This window comes from Cebus imitator, unplaced genomic scaffold, assembly GCF_001604975.1.
Source record: "Cebus imitator isolate Cc_AM_T3 unplaced genomic scaffold, Cebus_imitator-1.0 Scaffold19, whole genome shotgun sequence".
NCBI classification, from domain to species: Eukaryota; Metazoa; Chordata; class Mammalia; order Primates; family Cebidae; genus Cebus; species Cebus imitator.
In genome coordinates this window covers 219,900-225,631 of record NW_016107334.1, presented here as the reverse complement: position 1 = coordinate 225,631, position 5,732 = coordinate 219,900, and the positions used below count along the sequence as shown (strand labels likewise).

Genomic DNA, 5,732 nt, shown 5'->3' with positions numbered 1-5,732 from the left:
ATACATTTGGGTTCTTATTTAACTGAAAGAGAGGCCTCAGTTCTACAGAGGTGCCTTGTTTTAAGAAAAAAGTTAACATATTTCTTTTCTTTTTTTAGATGGAGTCTGGCTCTGTTATCCAGGAATGGCAAGATCTTGTCTTACCGTAACCTCCTCCTCCCGGGGTCAAGCGATTCTCCTGCCTCAGCCTCCCGAGTAGCTGGGATTACAGGCGCGCGCCACCACACCTGGCTAATGTATTTTTAGTATAGGTGGGGTTCCTCCATGTTGGCTAGGCTGGTCTGGAACTCCCGACCTTAGGTGATCCGCCCGCCTAGGCCCCCCAAAGTGCTGGGATTACAGGCTTGAGCCACCACGCCCAGCCGTGATATTATTTTTAATTGTGTTTTTCTGTTGTCTAACTGTTCCGTGCTAAGTATGTGTTCACTTTTATGGAGAGGTAACAAAAGTAACCAGTTTTTTCTTTTACTGGAGACGCTAGGCAGCAATTCTCGGAGAGAAGACGCTGCAGGACAGTGTACACTTAGGCTGGGCCTGCCCGGCCCTGGAACGGGCTGCCACTTTGGTTTCTGCAGTCCCTTGACCCAGCAGCTCAGGCCAGCTCAGCCACTTGCAAGCCCAGAACTGGTTGTTTCAGTATCCGCCCTGAAAGCTGCTGCTGCTTTCCTGGAAGATAGGAGCACCGGGACGCCGGAGCTAGAGGGGGAGGTCCAAGGTCACCTGATAAACGGAGGTATTTATAACCCTATCTGTCACCCGTCCTGCAGATCTCTGTTTCGTTTCACTCTCTCAGCACGCACGCCCACTGCATGTAAAGGGAGCAGTGAGCAGATTTCTCTTGGGTGGAGACGTGGGTGGTTTCACGGCGTGGCTCTGCCCTCCTCTCCCACTGGCCTCCTTCTGTAAACAATACCGCCATTATTGAGAGCTGAGCGCGTGCCAGGTGCGTGCCTCCACCGTGGCATCCCTCACCACAGCCCGTGGGGTCTCTAGTGTACTGATGCCCACTTTACAGATGGAAAACTCAAGGCCCAGAGAGGTTAAGGAAGTCCTCCTAGGTAACACAGGCGGTTAGGATTTCAACCCATGCCAGCCCAGACTCCCGCTATTGAGGCCGCCCGCTGTGGCCCAGGTCCAGCAAGGCCGAGTGTCCCGAGTTCAGGGACCGCACAGTCCCATGGTGGGGAGTGGGACCTGACAGGCTGGGGTGGGGGTGGCTTCGAATCCGGCGTGGCTGCAAATGGCAGGGGGCGGCGGTGGGGCTGGCGGGCACGGCCGGTAGCGGGCGAGTCCCGGAGGCGTCCTCGGGACAATTCCCGTAAACACGGGCGGGGCGGGGCGGGGCGGGGCTTGGCGGGGGCCCAGCATTTCCGGGGACGCAGCGCCGGACCGAGGGTGTGCGCCCGAGACTCCGGGTCCCCCGGGACGGCGCCGGGCCCTCCGAGTCAGGGGACACTACGGGAAGAGCGGCCCCAGGGCGGGCGATGCCGGTGCGCTGGCCCTGACCCACTCCAGGTAGGCGCTGGGGGCCCTGGGAGGTAGGAGCTCCGGCGGGGAAGGTGGCGGACCAGGCCGAAACCCGTGCAGCCGCCGCCCCCACCCTGCACCGCACCTCCTGCCTGGCCCCTCTCCCCAGAGGGCGCCACCTGAAAGCTCGGATGGGCACGGGCGCCTGCGCCGGGGGAGCCTGTTGCCATGGCAGCACTGGAGGCTGGGCCCGCGTTCCCATGGCCACCGGGGGCCTCCGAGCGGCGTTCCCCACGCGCCGGTGCACCACCCTCCTCCCAAACCCGGGACCTGGCCCTGCGGGGACGTCACTTGGAACTCGGAAAAGGCCTGGGCCCCAGCGCAGTGGTCGTAGTCGTAGTGTGACCTCCGAGTCAGGCCCTAGGTCACGGCCTCTTTCTTCTCACTGAGCACGGAGGTGGGGGATGCGGGCCTAGGAGGGGAAGGAAGGTGGGGTCCTGGGAATGAAGCTGCTGTTGCTGCCACTCCGAAGCCATTCTGGTCTAGCAAAGAGGCGCAGGAACCCTGGGCCACCTCGGAAAGGTCATCAAACCCTGCCCACGTTTCCTCACCAGTAGTGTGACTAAGTGATTTGAGTTAAACACAGAAGTCTTGTAAAGGTTGAAGTGCCTTAACATTTTGTGTGGGAAGCATACGAAGTTTAAAAAAAAAAATTCACTGGGTTCTGTGGCTCACCCCTGTAATCCCAGTACTTCGGGAGGCCAAGGCGAGTGGATCACAAGGTCAGGAGTTCAAGACCAGCCGGACCAACAGGGTGAAACCATGCGTCTGCTAAAATACAAAATTAGCTGGGCATGGTAGCCCGCGCCTATAATCCCAGCTACTCGGGAAGCTGAAGCAGCAGAACCGCTTGAATCCGGGAGGCGGAGGTCGCGGGTATCAGAGATCCGGCCATTGCACTTCAGCCTGGGTGGCAGAGTGAGACTCCTCTCAAAACAAAATTAAACAAAACAAAATTTCCATAATGCCTTAGAACTGGAAAAGATTTAGAAAAATCACCTCGGCCCCACCAGGCACGGTGGTTGATGCCTGTAATCCCAGCACTTTGGGAGACTGAGGTGGGTGGATCACCTGAGATCAGGAGTTCAAGACCAGCCTGGCCAACATGGTGAAACCCCGTCTCTACTAAAAATACAAAAAAAATTAGCTGGGCGTGGTGGCGGGCACCTGTAACCCCAGCTACTCAGGAGGCTGAGTCAGGAGAATCGCTTGAAACTGGGAGGCCGAGGTTGCAGTGAGCCAAGGTCGTGCCACTGCACTCCAGCCTGGGCAACAAGAGCAAAAATCCAGGTCAAAAAAAAATCACCTTGGCCCATCCCCCTTCCTTTTCATAAAGGAAACTGAAGCCAGAGAGATTAAATTGCTTCCCAAGATAACAGTGCGTTTGTGGGAAGGTCAGGATTTTTTTTTTTTTTTTTTTTGAGACGGAGTTTCACTCTTGTTACCCAGGCTGGAGTGCAATGGCGCAATCTCGGCTCACCGCACCCTCCGCCTCCTGGGTTCAGGCAATTCTCCTGCCTCAACCTCCTGAGTAGCTGGGATTACAGGCACACGCCACCATGCCCAGCTAATGTTTTTTTTTGTATTTTTTTAGTAGAGACGGGGTTTCACCATGTTGACCAGGATGGTCTCGATCTCTTGACCTCGTGATCCACCCGCCTCGGCCTCCCAAAGTGCTGGGATTACAGGCTTGAGCCACCGCGCCCGGCCTGAAGGTCAGGATTTGAACTCAGTCTCCTGACTCCCAGACCATGGCTGTTTCTCTTGGTGATTATCCTCCCTCCCTCCCTCCCTTCCTTCCTCCCTTTCTTCCTTCTTTCTTCCTTCCTTCCTTCCTTTGGGTGATTATTCTCCTTCCCTTCTTTCCTTCCTTCCCTCCCTCCCTCCCTTCCTTTCTTTGAGACAGAGTCTTGCTGGAGTGCAGTGGCGTGATCTTAGCTTACTGCAACTTTCACCTCCCAGGCTCTAGTGATTCGCCTGCCTCAGCCTCCCTAGTAGCTGGGACTGCAGGTGTATGCCACCATACCCAGCTAATTTTTGTATTTTCAATAGAGACAGGTTTGGCCAGGCTCGTCCCAAACTCCTGAGCTCAAGTTGAGCTCAGAAGATCCACCTACCTTGGCCTCCCAAAGTGCTGAGTTTGTAGGCATGAGCCACTGAGCCCGGCCCTTTGGTAGTTAAAGTTTCTGAAGTTCAGAAAAATCTGGGATATGTCTCCTGCACCTGGGGCTCAAACTGTTGGTGACAGGCAATCTAAACATGGGGACATTGGCTGGGCATGGTGGCTCGCACCTGTAATCCTAGCACCTTGGGAAGTTGAGGTGGGCAGATCACTTGAGCTCAGGCCAGCTGATCAACATGGTGAAACCCTGTCTCTACTAAAAATACAAAAATTAGCCAGGTGTGGTGGTGGGTGCCTGTAATTTCAGCTGTTAGGGGGACTGAGGCAGAAGAATCACTTGAACCCAGGAGGCAAAGGTTGTGGTGAGCTGAGATCCTGCCACTCCAGTGGTGATAGAGCAAGACTCTGTCTCAAATAAATAAAATAAATAAAGATGGGGACATTGGCAACAGTTGAACTAAAGATGGGAAATGGAGCCCTTGGGGAGGGCTGTGTCTCTCTTCCTGCTGCGTAGGTCTTGTGCCTTGAGGCTCTTGCTTTTATGTAGTATCCGACTACATTGAACTGGATGGTCCACAATATGTCCCTAGGAGCCGAGCATTCAGCCACTCTCCAAAACACCATCTCTTCTGAAGTCAGCAAAGCTGCTGAGCCTGGAGCTGAGCAAGAAAACCCTTTAGCTTCCCTAAAGCAGGAAAGTGGGATTCTTGTCCCGTGCCATCATCAGTGTGGTGCTGTTTCCTTTGAAAAGGATAACAGAAAAGTGGGGGGAAGATCCAGGCAGGAAAACTTGAATGAATCCTTTGGAAAGGATTTAAGACAATCAGAGCAGAAAACATTTGCTGGGCACCTGCTACTTCGATGTTCTGCCCTGGGGCTGGAGATGAAAAACCTAAGTCAGGCAGGCCCTGTCCCTGTATTCAAGGAGCTTGTAGAAGAGAAGGGAAGAGAGGGATGTGATGTGTAATCAAGTGTTTCACTGCAGCATATGAGGTTCTAATAGGAATCTGAGCAGGGTGCAGAGGGTACTCACAGGAGCAACTCTGGAAATTAGTTGAAAACAGCAGGATTCTAGCTTATGCAGCCTGGGAGCACTTCTAGAGCTCTGCCAAGTTGGCCCTGGCCACTGTCTTTGTTGGAGACAAAAGAATGAGAGAGCTAAAGTATCTAAAAAAACACTGGGAACCAGGTGCAGTGGCTCCCGCCTGTAATCCCAGCACTTTGGGAGGCCAAGGTGGGTGGATCACAACGTCAGGAGCTTGAGACCAGACTGACCATGGTGAAACCTTGTCTCTACTAAAAATACAAAAATTAGCTGGGCATGGTGGCACCTACCTGTAATCCCAGCTACTTGGGAGGCTGAGGCAGGAGAATCACTTGAACCAGGGAGGCGGAGGTTGCAGTGAGCTGAGATTGCGTGACTGTACTCCAGCCTGGGCTACAGAGCAAGACTCCATCTCAAAAAATAATAATAATAATAATAATAATAAAGAAATGTGAGCCAGGTATAGTGGCTCATGCCTGTAATCCTAGCACTTTGGGATGCCAAAGTGGGTGGATTGGTTGACTCCAGGAGTTTGAGACCAGCCTGGATAACATGGTGAAACCTGGTCTCTACAAAAAAATACAAAAATTAGCTGAGGGTGGTGGGCCATAGCTTTAGTGTCAGCTATCCAGGACGCTGAGGTGGGAGGGTCGTCTGAGCCCAGGGAGGTTGGGGCTTCAGTGACCAGTGATCCTGCACAGCAGGTGAGGATCAGGGCATGAGACACTGTCTCAAAAAAATAAAATAAAGAAATGGACTGGCACAGTGGCTCACACCTGTAATCCCAGCACTTTGGGTGGCTGAGGCAGGTGGATCACGAGGTCAGGAGTTCGAGACCAGCCTGACCAACATAGTGAAACCCTATCTCTATTAAAAATACAAAAATTAGCCGGGCATGGTGTCATGCACCTGTAATCCCAGCTATTCAGAGGCTGAGGCAGGAGAATTGCTTGAACCCGGGAGGTAGAGGTTGTAGTGAGCCGAGATCACTCCATTGCACTCCAGCTTGGGTGACAGAGTGAGACTGTCTCCAAAAAA

General features: G+C 53.5%; 1 protein-coding gene across 1 annotated transcript in view; it reads left to right on the top strand.

Annotated features, from left to right (window-relative positions):
- The first annotated feature begins 1,383 nt into the window (after nucleotides 1-1,383).
- Nucleotides 1,384-5,732, top strand: part of SEMA4B (semaphorin 4B) — a 51,591-nt gene continuing 47,242 nt past the window's right edge. The window contains exon 1 of the mRNA XM_017517148.2: nucleotides 1,384-1,538. The gene's annotated coding sequence lies outside the window, so the exon portion shown is untranslated. The remainder of the gene's footprint in view (nucleotides 1,539-5,732) is intronic.